The sequence below is a fragment of the Eulemur rufifrons genome, chromosome 28, assembly GCF_041146395.1.
Source record: "Eulemur rufifrons isolate Redbay chromosome 28, OSU_ERuf_1, whole genome shotgun sequence".
Lineage (NCBI taxonomy): Eukaryota > Metazoa > Chordata > Mammalia > Primates > Lemuridae > Eulemur > Eulemur rufifrons.
The window spans coordinates 28,035,532-28,052,702 of record NC_091010.1 but is presented as its reverse complement, the minus strand read 5'-3'; positions in this window follow the sequence as shown (position 1 = coordinate 28,052,702).

Sequence of the window (17,171 nt, the reverse complement as noted above, 5' to 3'; positions counted from 1 at the left end):
GAAGGATCACTCTGGCAGCGCTGGGAGGCTGAGGAGGATTTTGTAATAGTCCAGGAAAGAGGTCATGAAGCCCTGACTGGCTAATAACAGATTATATAACGGGCCCCCATGGACCAAAGCAGCGAAGCAAATGATCCAGATGTAGCACGTTATTCATCTCAAAATATGTTGGTGTCTTTAAAAGTAAATTTTTTTTCTAGTGATAACAACAATACATGATCAGTGTAGAAATTTGGAAACTGTAGAAATGTATTATAGAAAAAAGAAAATGAAAACATTTATAATCCCATGAACTGGAGCTGAGATATGAGTACATGTAAATATACCGCATATGACATGTAAACTATTAAATATTACACATTATATATAAATCCTGATCTATAAACCTCATATTTATATAGTTTGTTATTTAAACTATGTGCATATGGTAAAATAAAAATCTGACAGAAGGATAGAATATAAAAATAGTAATTACTAAGTGCTTACCATATGCTAGGCATTCTTGGAAGCACAAAGTATATAATAACTTCTTAAATATGTTAGCTTATTTAATCCTCATAACAACCTGTGAGATAGGTCTACATGCTTTTTGCCATTTTACACATATGCAAATTGAACAATGGAAAGATCAATGACTTGCCCAGGGCTTTATAACTTGTGTCAGAGCTGGGGTTTAAACCGAAGCAGTTTGTCTCTAGGGCCTATGCCCTTAGATCCCTATGGTGCAATTTTGAATGATATATTTAAACTTCTATTGTTTAATTCTTGACTTTATATAGAGATTCTTGACATTCTAATGTAGCGTTACCCAACTGAACTTCCTGAAGTGATGGAAATATTCTGTATTTGCACAATTTAGGGTGGTAGCCAGTAGCCACATGTAGCTAGTTGCTGTGACCAAGAAACTGCATTTTAACTTTTAATTGATTTATTGAATTTTAATTAATTTAAATTTGAGTGACCAACTGCGGCTAGTGGCTTCCCATTGGACAGCACAGATCTCCCTTTGTCATACTCCCTGTCCCTGTAATAATAGGTAACCACCTTTACTTCTGATTTCAGTTCTTTTCAAGATCATTTCTATTATGTCCATAAAACATATCTGTATTTATGTTTCTTGATTTACCTAATTGAACATTAGATTGCCTATGCCACACAAGATGAGGGATTAGTTTGTGTACGCCTCCCCCGATGTCCCTCTCCCCTTCTAATTTTTATTAATTTGGTTCTTTCATTGGTTATCTATATATTTTGGTATCAGTTAAGATGCTTATGATTGTTAAGTGGGGGGAAAAAGCCAAATCAATCTGATTTGAGCAATAAAAAGGGAATTTATTGGCTCATATAGGCAAAAAGATCAAGAGGCAAAACTGGCATCAGACCAGGCTGAATTCAGAGCTCAACATGAGCAGGACTGGATTTCAGCTCAGCTGTCCTCAGTCTGCAAGTCTCATCCTCAAGCTCTATGTGGTGACCACGGCTGCAGTAGCTCCAGCTTCATATCCTCTTAGATTCTAGACTAGCAGGAAAGAAAGCCTGCATCTTTCTTTTCATGCTACGTACCTATAGCCACAGTTATTCTGAGTTAAAGCTCGTACACACACAAAATCTCAGTGATGTACATGAGCAGTTATTCAGCACATATATTGGCTGAGGTCAGCTGGCCTAGGTTGGGCTTGGCTGGACAGCTCTGCTGATCCTGGCTGCACTTGCTCACTCTTCTGGGCTAGTGTAGCTCAGCTGTGTTCCATGTGTCTCTTGTCTTCCTCCTGGGACCAGTGACCTGCCCCAAGCATGTTCTCATGGTAATGACAGAGGCACAAGAGTGCAAGACCAGTGGTACAAACGTGTTAACCTATGCTATGTCATGTCTGATAACATCCCATTAGCCAAAGTAAGTCCCATGACTATATCCCAAACCAACGAATGGAGAAGTATACTCCTCCTATGGAAGTGAGAAGGAAGCAGAGAGAATATTCCTGAATAATAATTTTCTCTATTACTTAAGCAGATAGGCTTGGCTTGGTCACCTCGAAACCAATGAGTGTGGCCAAAGGCATGGGTTGCACACCTTGGCCTGGGCCTGGGTCCCGTATTCCATCCTGGGTGTAGAGGTTGCATTCAGATTTGCCCAAAGCTTGCGGGCTAAGACTGGAGGAAGAATGAAACCAAGATCAGGGTTCTGTTAGCTACATGAACAGGAAATGGATATGAGGTGGCAAACCACAGTGACAATTTTAACTTTAAACAATATACTTAAACTTTTGTTTCTTGAGCTTTTGGTGTTAGATAGTATCCCTTGATACCATACTCATAACGATTCTCTTTCATCCACCGTTTCCCACTTCAGTCAGCTTGGTCATTCAAGCCGTTTGTTTACATTTACAAACAGAGGACTAGGTAATTAATAATGGTGGCTGGCTGTTGGGGGTGCAGTTCTCTGCCACCGCGTAGACATGCTCCCTCAGTAGGCACATCTGAAGGTGGGGACTGGCTGTGTACATGGGTGACAAGCTTCCCTTTAGAATGCAAGCATAGGAAACCATGCAAATGACTTTTTTCCCCCTCAAAACACCAAAAACAGAGGACTTTGCTATGGGATGCCAAATCCCATACAAGGAGCCTTAGTTCTTCCCAGGAGGAGATCTTATTTTCTTAATAGATCAGATCTTGAGTATGGGAGCAGGGTTTCTGAATCTGCTCTTGCGGGTCCATCTGCATGCACAGGAAAAGTGAAAACGGCTGAGGAAGGCCAAATGGTGCAGCCACTCTCTGGACAAGCAAGTTAATCGCCTTGATTTTGCCTCCTCTTTCTAGTCCTGACTTCTGAATCTGTTAATGCCCACTGTGGAGATTCCCCAAGGATTCTTTGCAAAGAACATTTCCTCCCTTTTTGCAGCCTTCTCCTGAACATATCTGGGGTGCTGCTTTCTCTGCTCTGCTTCCTCCAACAATATTATTCACTTTCCTTCCATCTTCCAGAAAATTATCAAAACCTCTGCTCATGGTTCCCTTTTGGTTTTCAGCCTGGTTATGAATTTATCCCTTTTATTGACTCTTCGGCAGAATTTTGAAGGGAATGAAGATCAATGCATGTGCTCAGTCCACTGTCTTGTACACATACACACATATACACATATAATACTGTGTGTAGATATACATGCGTGTGTGTGCGCACACAGGTGTTTATTTTAGATAACATTGGATCTTACCAATTATAATGTCACTGGCTTAATTGAATACCCTTCTAGAATAGTTTCGAAAGCTGTCTCTTAAAACCACTGTGGGAAAAGAGGGATCTTCCCCTCACTCTTTTTTGTTTCTTTTTAAATAACATTAGCTGAGTTTTTGGTTGATTGTTTGTTTTGCTGATTACATGATTAAATAATTTTACCTTCAGTGATAATATGATCTATTATACAGAAATCAGTTTAAGTTGCATTTAAAAAACAGGAAAAAGTACACATGAAAATCGATTGACACTAACCTCTGGAAGTCAAATTTGATTTTATTTCCTTTTTTTTTTTTGGTGTTATTTGTTTTTAATCCTGAACAATTCTAAAACATACACTCTTATCAAACTAGGAAGCATTCACTTCAAATTCTAGCGGTAGTTGATGAGGAATAGTATCAAAGGGCCTGGAATAAGAGTGGGTAAATGACCCATGAAGGAAATGACTATCTTATGTTGCTTCTAAAGCCTAACTAATACATATTTATCTGTTATTGCTACTACTATGTATATATTTACTGTACGCCAATAGTATTCAAAATATACGGACCTACTGAGGACGGCTACCATACATAGTTTGAGGGAGAGCTTCTACCTAGTGAAGTTCAAATTGAAAGGCTGCACGGAATTGAGATAGACACTTTCCAGGAGAAAATGATGACTCACACTGAGATGACTTCAATGGCATCTGGTTTCCATCTTCTTTGTTTCTCCTCTTGGACTCCATTCAGAGGCACTTCCTTCCAGCTGGAGCTTTTAATGGTATAATGTGAAGGCAAGATCCACAGAAGTGGGTTTACAGGAGGGACTTGAAGGAGAAAATGCAGATCATCGGGGGAGAAGATGGAAAATTATACCCAGATGGGAGGGAACAGAAAATGTACACACATCCTGACGAAAATATACCAATTAAAATATTTAGGGAAAGGCAGAGTGGTGTATGATTTTTAATATGGGGGTAACAAAAAATTCGAAGTGAATAAAAAGGCAAAGTGACATAGTCCTGATTGCAATTAGCACATTAATGCAATGTCTGTTTCCAGCCTGGGAAAATATGTCAGCTCTCTTTGCTTAAATGAATGGAGCATAGCGCTGCTCATAGGTCTGCTGTGGCTTATTCATCCTACATGCTAGCTCCATTCATCATGGTGACACCCTTCTTTCCTTTTCGAAGCACCAGGGAACCTTGCCGGGTGTTCCAAAAGGATCTGGGTTGGAGGTAGAGCCATCACCTGACACCAGCAGCCCCTCAGAGCCCACGTGAGAAAGACTGGACAGGGTGGAGCAAGCACTTGGTTTCTGTAGGAAAACACTCCTTCTGACATCTGCCTCCTCCCAATCCACCATCGGCAAAGAGAAAAGTCCATTTCTTTTTTTAAAATGAGGGTTCATTATATTCTGTGCCTTTCCCACCCCTATATGATGCTCTTTTTGACCCAATATCACCATATTCTCGTCTCTCCCTCCAAATAGCTCTAGAGAGAAGCCATGTCACCAGAGGTAGGTGGTGATGGCTAAACAATGGTTATGGTTCTCCTGGACACTGCGGTGGGCAGAGCTAATCCAGGCTGAGAACAAGACAAAAAGTGATTATTGATCAGTTGTCCAAGTCACTGCAGAGCTATATTCTAGTGAGTAATACAGCAGTCATCTCCTGCCCACTGGGGATATGTTCCAAGCCCCTCTCTGCTCCCCCACCCCGGCCATGGATGCCTGAAACTGCAGATAGTACCGAACCATTATGTGTTTTTTTCCTATATATACACACCTGTGATAAAGTTTAATTTCTAAATGAGGCACAGGAAGAGATTCACAACAATACCTAATAACAAAATATTATAGAATAATTATAACAATATACTATAATAAAAGTTATATGAATGTGATCTTTCTTAAAATACCTTATTGTATCGCATTCACCTATTTTTGGACCAGGGTTGACTGTGAGTAACTGAAACTATGGAAAGCAACACCCCAGATAAGGGAGGACTACTGTATGCAAATGTTATTAATAATATGTGACAGATTACTTTATGCCCTAAGGGGGATACAAATTAGGCTACCAGGGCCAATAGAGATTAATTCTGACTGTGGGGTTAGGGGACAAGAGTACATGTCAGAAAAGATGAGAGTTTAAAAGACAGTATGGATATGTGTGGAGAGGATGCTTTGCCTCATAGATGTACGTAAGTGCAGAAGCAGCTCGGGCTTTCCACTGAGGCCAGGGGTCCAGGAGCTCAGATGCTACAGGGACCAGGCAGACACCATCAATAGGTGACTTCAGCCAGCGGTAAAGCAATCGGGAGTGTTGGAACCTGTGATACACGGAGGGACATGCCCCAGGGAAAGGCCTCCAATTTCACATTAAAAATTTAAAGTCACACAATTCAAGTCATTGTCAGCAGACCTTCTCTGTCCTCCAATCGTCTTCCTGGACCTTTGTGTTCAGACCCAACTATCTCTTCCACCCCAGAGAAAGACAGAGAGACCTAAGCTTCCCCACAAGGACACAGTCATGTCTGCACACCTAACAGGATCCTCTAGAGCCACCCCTCCTAGAGGTACGATAAAGCAGGCATCAAAGACAAATACATAATGCCACCGCAGAAGATGGGATGCCTTAAAGGGCAGTGTATTTGGCTTCCACGGGGCATCCTGGCACATGTGACCACAAGCCCCCCGCCCCCGGAAGGGCTGATGGAGCTGGCTGAGCCTCCTGATGTATCCAGGACTTCCCCCAGGCAGAGGGGGAGGAGGAGTACGCTTCTGCCAGAGCAGCTGTTTCACGGGTTGGGCTCCTGGGTAAGCTCTTATCTGAAGAGAGAAAGAACTCTGAGCATCCTTATGACACAGATGAGGAAACTCCATTCCCTGTCTTGCGAGCAGGGCTTAGGTGGGATGCTCTGCCTCGGCTTTCCGTACAATGTTCCACCCAGAGCTTTTCTCCTTTGGCACACAACAACTCATCCACCCCACCCCCATCCCATTCCAGTAAACGCAAGCCCTTGGGTGTCACTGCTTAATAAGGATAACTTATTTAAAAAAAGTAAAGTCACATCAGTCCTAATTAAGCAGTACTTGCTGTAGAAACTTCCAGAATTGAACAAAAGCAATCCTGGGCTTAAATATGCTCCACAAGTACCAAATAAGATTAAAAAGAAAATAATAAATCCATACATAGTGAAACTGAAGAACACAAAAGGGAAAAAAAAATCTTACAAAAAATTGAATTAGAATTTAATCCCTGCCTTAAAAAACTACATTCTCTCCTTTAATACTTTCAACAATAAGCAAACCTATCAGCACATATTAGAGAGGCTTTATAGTAAATCAGAATGTTGTAAATTCTGCACCTAGGCATTTGCAAATAGTTTTTCTTTTGGTTCCTTCCTTTGGTTTAACTCAGTGATTCTCAAACTCTGATGTGCATAGGAATATTTTGTACAGGGCTAGACCTCCCCCACCAACCATATATACAAGAGGAATTTTGAGAACATGGGATTCTCACCTGATATCCCTTTAGATGTTACACCCCCTTGCCCCCAAGCATGCACACACACCTGCGCCCGCCCACAGAAGACTACGACTCTGGAGAATTCAGTTGTGTTTGCCTTCCATGTGTTTACACTTTCCCTTCATTTCAAACAGGTAGTCAGGCTTCTAATTCCTTGCTTAGGGCATGAAAGGAGAAAGGCTTATTTATCCCTAGGCTGAGAAGGGGCAACAGCCCTGTGGCTCCTGTGAGCAGTGGGGCTCCGGGTACCACTCCATGACTGTACCCCTCAGAGGGGAGGGGGCCACGTGTGCCCCGAGGCAGGCTGACCCCAAGGAGTGGGTCTCCTCATCTCACCAGGGCCCCCTGCACCTCACCTGTGTCCTGGAAGCAGCAGAGTGGGCCTAAGTGGGCCATGTAGGCCGGGACAAATGCTACCAGCGCAGAGAGATGCAAGCTCCTGGAGTCATCTTCCCAGCACCTCCACGTTGTATAAGACCCTGCACTCTAGAAGACCCAGACTTCTGCAGAATTCTGGTGCGTGGGGTGTGGGAACAGCCGCAGCATTGCTGGATTAAATTTCCTGCCAGCTTAGTGGGCTGGTTACTCAGAATCCAAATTTAATTTGATGTAAGGAAATCTAAAAATTTTTCTGTTTTTTGAACGCATGAATTTATAGACTGAGATTTACACCTTTTTCAAATGTTGCCTGACTTGCTGATGGAAAGGATTTGCTGACAGCTACAAGGGAGGCGTCTCTGCCAACTTGGGATGGGTATGTTCCCGTGGGACACACTTGGGAAAGGTGAGCTCGTGCAAGCAGGAGGAAGCCCTAAGGGATGAACTGTACCCGTAGTTGGGTTTCTCAGTCTTTCCAAGGCCTAGTTGTGAATCATTTATCTAGTGCCCTGATCTATCCTTGACAATGTTTTGGGGGGGAAAGAACCCCAAATACTAAATGCACATATTCAAAAACAAGCCAACAAACAACTTCACTCTAGCAAATCATTTTATTAGGCTCAAGAAGAGTTCCTGCCTGCAAAGCTCTCAAATGCCAGAAACGGTGGGCGGGGCACCCGCCTACTTCCCATCCAAGTCACGCTGCTTAGGGTTCGACTTGAATGGCTAATTACTGGTCACCTCACCTTCTTGTCAAAGCCAAAAGATTATACTTAATGCACAACTTAAGCCGTCCCCTGGACCTCACTTGTTTGGGCTAGCAATCACGTTTTCTGTTCCCTTCCCTGCTTACCTTAAAGTTTAGTAATTGCCTTCTGGGCTCAAAAGAGCATCCTACTAGGCCATTGAAATGTTGAAAAGCCCCCTGACACGGGGAAACGTTTATCCGCACTCCGAGAGAAAGAACTGGGACAAATATGTGCGGCTTTGGTACATGACAGGATGCAGATTTCTTGTGAGCAATTTCTTAACTTTCAGCTTAATAATAACTATAATCAACTCAGTGCGTTGGGAGTTGGTTAGAAGTGCTGTTAGGCAGTAACTAGAAACTTTAAAGATGGTAAATAAGTCATAATGGTGATCTTTTCCACAATGTAAACATAATGCCCAGTGTCCCTTTGTGCTTTGCAAAATGCAGGAATACTAGCTCAACCCATCTTTCTAGGAATAGAGGAGAGAGAGCCCTTTTTGTAGCCTTTCTCTAGTCTTTCCTGTTGTGGGATTCCTAGCAGAAGGACTTGCTCATCCCTGGACAAGCCCTGCAATGTTTCATCCAGTGATCTACTACCAACAGGTCTCGTGCCAGCAGATGGGGGACTGAAACCGTGGTCATCTCAAAAGTCTGATGCCAATAGGATGCAGGTGCAGTCACTAAAAAGGAGCCAGGCAGACTTTACCAGGAAAAATAAATATCTCTGAAGTCCAATAGGCCTAATATTGAACCTCACCACTCAGTTGTTAGCAATAAGATCTTGGATAAGTAACTTAAGAGACAAATATATGTGTAAGCCTCACCTGTAGGATGAGGATTATAATGACTTTTGGACTTACTCTGTTCTTCTCTGCTTTAGGTCACTGTGCATGTCTTTTCTTCTGCCTGCCTAGTCAACTCTTATTCATGCTTAATAGCTCATTGGAAATGTGATTTTCCTCCACAATCATGACATGCTCTCCTATATATATATACGGTCTCCATTGCACAGTCTTCCACTCAAAGCACATTGTTCCACTTCCTCGCAACACATAAGGGGATCATAATTAAATCCTTTTCTGTATAATCTGCCTTCACTGCTGGAATATAAGCTCCACTGGGGTAAGGAGTGTTTCTCTTGCTTACTGTGGTATCCCAAGCTCCTTGTACATGGCCTTACCCATTGCAGGTGTTCAGTGAAGAGTTGTTGCATGAGTGGATGTTGACCTGCCTCTTGAGGTTGGCACAAGGATTGTGAGGCAATGCCTGTAACAGAGACTGCACCCAAAAGCAGTCAAATCAATCCATTTTAGCTTTATTCCTCCTTCTTTCTCTCACTGGTGTTTGACAGATGTATTCCTTTTTCTGCTTTTTTCTACAAATTCCAGATTGTTCATGTCCTGGCCAAAAAAAAAATATCATAATTTTAGAGCTAGGGTTATGTAAGGGTTATCATTTGATGGGCCATCATGTTAGGGACACAATAGTTGAAGTCAAAAGAGAAGTTGTTAATTGTGAGGGTCATACAATCTGTTTGATTGCATACTCAGCACCAAAGTCTCTATCTTCTTCTTGGTCTATAGATCTAGCCTCCTCATAAATATATATACACATACATACATATAGAAAACAGTATATACTCTATCTCCAACCTCTTCTAAAACTCTTACATAGCCAGGGACATTCAACAGGTTACCTAAGAGGCTAACCTTATAAGGGCCTGGCCTGGCTGAGACTTTTAACAAGAAAAAAAATATTCTTTACAATTGAGTATACATTAACCATTTGCAAGTAAAATATTCTAAAAAATCTGCTCTAAACCTGAAAAAAAAAAAAAAAGCCAGAATGTATTTGCCATACATAGGGCACCTATAATGAAAAAGTTCAATTTTTTATGTTTTTTCAAATCCAAAGAGAAGTTTGATGTATTCTTCTTCTGTTGCATGATTCATTAGAATTCATACTATAAAATTTTCTAATTAATTAGTTCACTGCATGATTCGATGCTAAAAGTGAAGGGAATTGTCAATTTTTTTGTTCTGATACCCTTAATCTTTGATAGTTTATGGATTATTTGGAAGAAATGGAAGCCGACTGTGAAGATTAAATTGTTTTATCCAGTTAGATGGCTGAGAAGCAGAAAGTTGTTAAAGGTCTTTACCAAACTCAGATCAAAGACTTCTGGGAATTAGTGCGTACCCTGAGAGAATCAATCTGTTAGACCCCTCAGATGTGAAAATATTTTTTTTTTGGCTGATACATATTCATCTGAACACACTGAATGAGAACATTGCTCATTTGTTCAAGGGTGTTTAGGTGTATGATATTTACATTAAACATATGGGTTCAAGGATGATGCCAAATCAAAGTTGGACTTATTTTCCATTGTGACCTGGCCTGAACTTAATGGAATCAGGAAATATGAAGTGCAGAACTATCTGGGAGAATGAAGTCACCCTTTCAGAAGCAATTCACTCATTCTGATGCTATGAATCATGCTTCCAGCTTCTTTGCTTGCTTATGATGCTTAAATACAGAAAGTTTCTGAATTGTCAAGTGTCTGTTGTAATTGTGCTGCTCAGCTGCTCAATCAGTGTGTGTGTTTCCATGGCTCTGTGAAAATACCTTCTATTTAATTGACAGCAAGACCCCTCATCAGTAACATAAACCCAGTAGCACACTTGTAATGCTCCCTGAGCCACCATTCTCAAGATTAGGTTTGCTAAACAGTGATAGTCTCCCCGACTTCATCAACAAGGATTGGCTAGCCCTGGGCCAAAACTGCACATTTTTATGTGAACGAAGTACCTTCTGAGTCACTTTAAAATTATTCATAAAATTCATTGAAAGTAACTTTTGTCATATGAATACAGAAGTAATAATTATAAAAATTAGGAAAATACAGAAAAGCATAAAGAAAAAATATCCACCATCTTGGCACAGAGACATACATGTACTGTTAATATTTTTTTGCATATATTTCTCATATTTTCTATGCTTCTATAAATATATATGTGTGAGAATTTATATATATGTATGCATGTATTATGAATATATGTGTGTGTGTTTGTGTGTTAAAATTATGGAATGTGTTTTGTAAACTCAAATTTTAAACTTTAAAATACAATATTAGTAATGATGGTGATGATAATTATTATTACTGTGTGTCAGGCATGAGGCTAAGCACTTTATAGGAACTGTCTCATTTAATCTTCACAGGAACCTCGTGTTATCAATTTATACATACCTTCTGTGCTATAACCAGTGTTGGGTTTGCCATATTTAGTCAAGTTATTATATATAAAAAGGTATCTCATTTGCATTTTCTTGATTGGTATTGCAGTTAAACTTTTTAAAAATATATACTTATTAGTATAATTAGTATTTTTTTGGTGTGTGCTGCCATTCATTTACTTTGATCCTTTTTCTGTTGGAGTGTTCACCTTTTAAAATTTACTATTTTATTATGTGTTGCAAATATTTTTTCCTAGCTTGTTCTTTATATTTTAATTTTTATAATTTCATTAACATAGAAAAGTTTTAAATTTTTATATACTTTCATCTGTCAGTCAATTTCTTTTATAGACTCAGACGATTCATGCATTTTTTTTTACTTTTAAAAGCTTTAAAACTTGAATACATTTGGTATTTATTTTGATTTATACTTTTAGATAAGGGTCAAGTAATCTACCTTTCCCATGCTGATTTGAAATGCCATCATTTACTAAATTCTTATGTAACAGATTGATTTATTGAAAACAAAGATGAAGGGACTTCTTGATTGATTGATTTTTTTAAATTTTTACTAGTATCCATGATTGGAATAGCAAAAGGGTTTACTTCATGATACTTGCTAATTTTAAAAATTAAATTGCCTTTTTCTTAGTAATTTATGTTTATACTGCCTACTCTTGCAAAATCCTGGCGACCTGTCCTGTGTATCCACCATTGTCTGCGTTCTTGGCATGGACGTGCAAAAATCCTCATGATTATTCTCCAACTTTCTGCATTCTTTAGAATTCCAGGCTACAAGTCACACTCTTAATGCCATCTAGAAATAAAATATTACTTTGCCTTGAATTTCTATTGTCAACATAGCTTGAACATGATTTTTAAATTACCTTGTCTCTGCACGTGGCCACACTCTCTTCAGCGGGATACATTATTTGGTTATAAAGTAAAATTCTAGAAATTGGTACATGTTGAATCAGCCACCAGAGACTCCTTATGTTTCCACAAATGCAGTATCAGTAGCATAAGAATGGAAATTGCCTGTAAGTGTTCAAGCTTCAGCAATATGCGGTTTCTGATTTTGTGGTTACATGGAAGAAGTGGGCCGGAGCTGGGGCGCGCAGGGTTGCAAACGGCCTGCTACTCAAGCCATCGGACTCCCTGATCCAACCTGTGCCTGTCAGGTATCACATTTACGGTTTCCAAATTGTGCCCGTCAAAGCTGAGCCCATGTGGGCTCATCCCACTGTATCAAAATGTCAAGGGGTTTCTTATCTCAAGTGCTTGGGAAAATGTGTTGTTCTAACAAGCCTCAAAATGGCCTCCTGTCAATACCGTGTGAATGGAATCGGCTTTCTCCAGAAAGCATCCTGATGTCTTTTTGCTGTGGGTTGACTTGTGTCCCCCCCAGATTCATATGTTGAGGTTCTACATCCTAGTACCTCAGAATGTGATCTTATCTGGAGATGGGGTCTTTCTGGAGGTAATCAAGTTAAAATTCCGTCATTAGAGTGGGCCCTGATCCAATATGACAGGTGTCCTTATAAAAAGAGGAAATTTGGACACAGACACACACACACATATAAGGAAGATGACGTGAAGAGACACAGGAAACCATTGTCTGCAAGCCAAGGAAGTGAGGAGAGAGGCCCAGAACAGATCCTTCCCTAGTGCTTTCAGAGTGAACAGGGACCTGGGGACAACTTGATCTTGGACTTCTGGCCTCCAGAACTGTGAGACAATACATTTCTGTCGTTTAAGCCCATTTGGTTTGTGGTATTTTGTTAAGGCAGCCCTAGCAAACTGACACATTCTCCCTACCTATTTTACTTCTTTGTACTCTCAAAGCATTCTGTTCATACCTCTAGAAAAGATTTGTCACATTTTATTGAGTTTTAGGCTTTTCTAATTGTTTCTGAATAGGTAATGGATGGATATGGGGGAAAACATCTGAGTACAGAACAGCACAAAATGGCTTGAGGATGAAAACTGGGTCTCCTCAGCTGGTTCCTGTGGCAGCCTGCCCTCCGCCTCCAGTGCCCTTCTGAGGGGCAACCACTGCAACCTGTATCTTATATTCTTAGTTTCATGACCATCCCTAGTTTAGATCCCTGTTTTCTCTCATTGACCGTGGCCCCCTGGGGGGAGGGATTTTTGCTTCCTTCTGTGTAACCTCACCTGTCCATAAATGTGAGTTTAATGAGCACTTCACCTGGTAGGTTCGGGCAGGCTGATGCATAAAGTTCAAGCTGGGTTTAAGGCTCTGATTCCCATTAAATCCAACACTCTTGTTATTTAGTCATTTACACCTTTGAGGTCAAGCAGGATCTGAGAGAAGATTTTACTCAGGGTGCAGAGCAAGGAGACAGTGAAGGAAGCTGGACAATGCTGGGGAGATGGGAGGGAAAGCCTGTCACTGAAGAGGAAGGAAAAACTCTGTTCATCTGACTTCTCTGTTGTTATTAAAGGGTCCCCAGTAGTTAACTTTGAATAGTGGTAACTCAGTTCCTATTTGTTAATCTGAGAGGCAGTCTAACATTCTGGTAATGAGCTTGGATTTGGGGGCTAGACGGCCTATATTTGTAATCCTAGTTCTACCACTAGTTAGTTGTGTGACATTAAACAAGTGCTTTAACCTCTTTGTAATCAAGCTTTCATCTTGGAAATGAAGAAGACAATAGTGTGTCTTTTTTATAGTTGTTATAAGGAATGAGTGGGCTAATGCTCTTAGAACCATGCCTGGCACATAGTAAGTGCAGTAAGTGTTAGTTTTATTATTAAGTCATCTATGAGTTGTTCAATTATGGGTTTGCTAGTGTCTCCGTTAGAATGCCTTTGTGGCTGCAAGAAGCAGAAAATCAAACAAAAAGGAGCTCAAATAATAAAGATGTTTGTTATTTACTGTGACAAGAACTCCCAAGGGAGGTTCCAGTTGTGGTAATTGAGTGGCTCACTGACAGCACCAAGAATGATTGTTCCTTCCTTCCTTGGAACACCAACGTTTGAGGGATAAGCACTCTTGGCATGTTGGCTTTTGTCCTTAGTCTTGTCTCCTCAGGGTCACACAATGTCTGTCACTGTTCCAAGAGTCACACATAAAAATGACAACATGGAGAGAGAGTCAGAAAGGGAACACCCCACCCCACAACACCACACGTCCGTTTTAAAGAATAAGCAAAGAGCCTTCCTGGAAGTTGCCAGAAGTTTTCTCAGTTTCATTGGCTAAAATTAGATCACATGTCCATGTTGAACCAACCATTAGGATGTGGAAATAAGAATCCCATGACCATCCCTGGGGACCACCTTCCATGACAGACATGTCCATCCAGACCAGGGCACACAAGATCAGGATTCTGTTGGCCTGGAAAGGGGCAATAGGTTGTCTCTACCACACTTAGTTTGCCTTTTGATTTCTGGATGAGGTTGCTGAAATTTCGGTTTATTGATTTCCACATATTATTTTTGTTTTATTTTGCCTCAGTGTATATCTACAGCCTTAGTTAAATTGTCATGGAAAGTGCCATTGTGTGTGTGTGTGTGTGTGTGAGAGAGAGAGAGAGAGAGAATGAGTGACAGAGAGAGAGAGAGAGAGGGACTGTGTTTTTGTGTCAGCCTATTTTGCTCTGTCAATTTCCCCAAGGGGCCCACCATCCAGTCTTCCTTACTCTTCCTGGATAGTGTCATCAGTGTTCATGGTCTCAAGTGATATTAATAGGATGTTAATCCCCAAATCTCATCGTCCACCTCAGACCTTACTATGTGTATCTGAAGCTCAGATACACATATTTAACTTCTTAATGGCAATCTTTATTTGCCTATCATACAGGAATCTTAGACAAGTTCAAAACTGAACACATTTCCCCTAAGTTGGCATCACTAACCATCAAGGAATAGCTCCCCAGAGATATTTCCAAAAAATATTTGGGGAAGTAGAAGGGGTCTCAGCTCTGCCTCCTGAAGTCACAATAGAGCAACTCTAGTTCTCCTGGTCTTGCCTTCACTATGCATTTATGACACAAGTTCTCTGCCTCCTGCCCTGCCAATATAACCCAAATTCCTATGAACTGTTTCCATTTTCAACTCTCCTTCTCTACTTTCTGATCCTCAAGTAAGCAGTCTCCTTTTGGACAGTGCCTCTCAGGCTACGACCTGATGAGAATGCACCTCGGCACAGACGAGCTCTACCACCTGCCCTCGTGCCCCCATGAAATCCCCTTGGCCACTCTGGCAAGACGTGGCCTTGCTCTGGGCTGTGGTCAGCTCCTTTTCCCTATCTCGACCATGAAGGGATACAAGTTTATCATTATCACTTAACTCTTCACAATGTCTATCAAATGAAACTGGAGGCCAGAGGCCATGTTATTGGGGTGACTCAAATCCAATAAAAAGATATTTTAAGATGTTGTATAATTGTGACTTTTTACTAATTCTGACTGTCCTATAATGAACTGGAATTTAGACTACCTCATGCAAGCCTGACAAGCAAACCACAAAACTTTTGAGAGACTACAGGGCTCTCTTAGGGCAGAGGGAAGGGACTTCATACTCTCCTCTCAAGCTCATCAATCTGACCCCAGACCCCTGGCATGAAGCCCCATCTAGGAAATGCCCCAAGTTCTTCACCTGAACAAGTGGGAGTCACATTTCCTCCCAGTGAGTTCACTGGCCCCAAGGGCACCATGGCAGGATGGAATCTTGTGTCTAGAAGCTGGTCTTCCTGTGACAGGCCCAATTAAGCCACCAGCTGTGATCAGTTATCTTAAAGGCCAATCAGGTGCAGGAAGCTGGGTAGTGTGGGGGCTGGACTGGAATCTTCCAGAAAGCTAGCAAACTCTTGGCTGCCTAAAACTTCAATTCAGTTTGTATTTATAGCGCTCCTATTTAAAACTCAGATGGATCTTATTGAAGCTCCTGCATCTGAAGGTTATTAGGATACTGTAAGAAGGTAGCCAAGATCAGGGTTGGTCTTCCGAGAAGTTGCCAGAGACACACTGAAGAACCTTGGTTTCCCTGTTTTCTGGGGTGTGGGGGATCGGGAAGGGTCTTTATGTCCCAGAGCCCAGTGGCTACTGTGCTTTCTTCTCACTCAGGAGAAAACTCTTCTCTTAGAAAAGGACCCCAAATTCCTCTACCTTGAGATGTGACTGACTGGTGACATATTTTAGTTATTTTTGTGCAACTGTCTCTAGGGAGATATAACCTTCAGCTTTGCAGCGTTTTTCAAACTGTGTTCCTCACAACAATCTAAGTTTCACAGAATTTCCACAGAGCCTGGTTTGGGAGGCTAGGGGTGCCACAGTTGGGATTCTAAATAATCTTTCCTCCACGGTATTAAAAAAATTTGTATTTTGAAACTTCTAAGCTAAAGAACTAAAGGCTTAATTTGAGGTATTATCCAACATTGGTTTGATATTTTGGAGGGATGAGAAAATTTCTTGCACCATACATTTATTACTCACTGCATGAGGTCTCACTAAGGTCATAGTTAAGGTTATACCTAGAGAAAGATTGGTCTGGTACCTATTTGATGCCAAACAAACTGGTAAGAATAAGATCTTGTGTTACAAAGTCCAACAACTTTGGTGTTCAAAGATATATATTCTTCCCAGAGGAATATTTAATAATCAGTAATATAACCTATCACAATTACTCTTAATTTTAGAGTCAACATATAGAAAAAGTGCAAAAGGCAACTATAGTTACCCTATGAATTGAAGCACTAAAAACCTTAACCACATGAAGAGAAGAACATAGCTGATAAAAGTAGGAAGATAAAAGCAGTGGGTGCAATCTACCTTCTTAACCAGAAGTCTTGCCCATCCCTCTGGCTCAGCAGGCCTTATCCTGTACCCACTGTGATTATATAACTTATCATCTGAATCAGGACACTCTTGAGAGTGAAAGTTGGTGCTATTAATAATTACATCAGGAAAACAAATAAAAATGGAGACTGTTCTATGCATACCAGGATTTATGATTCCTTACCTGGGCTACCAGCTCAGCTCAAGGTCCCAACTACAGACTTTTCTAGAGCGGCATGAATTCTCAGTTGTAGAAAAACAAGC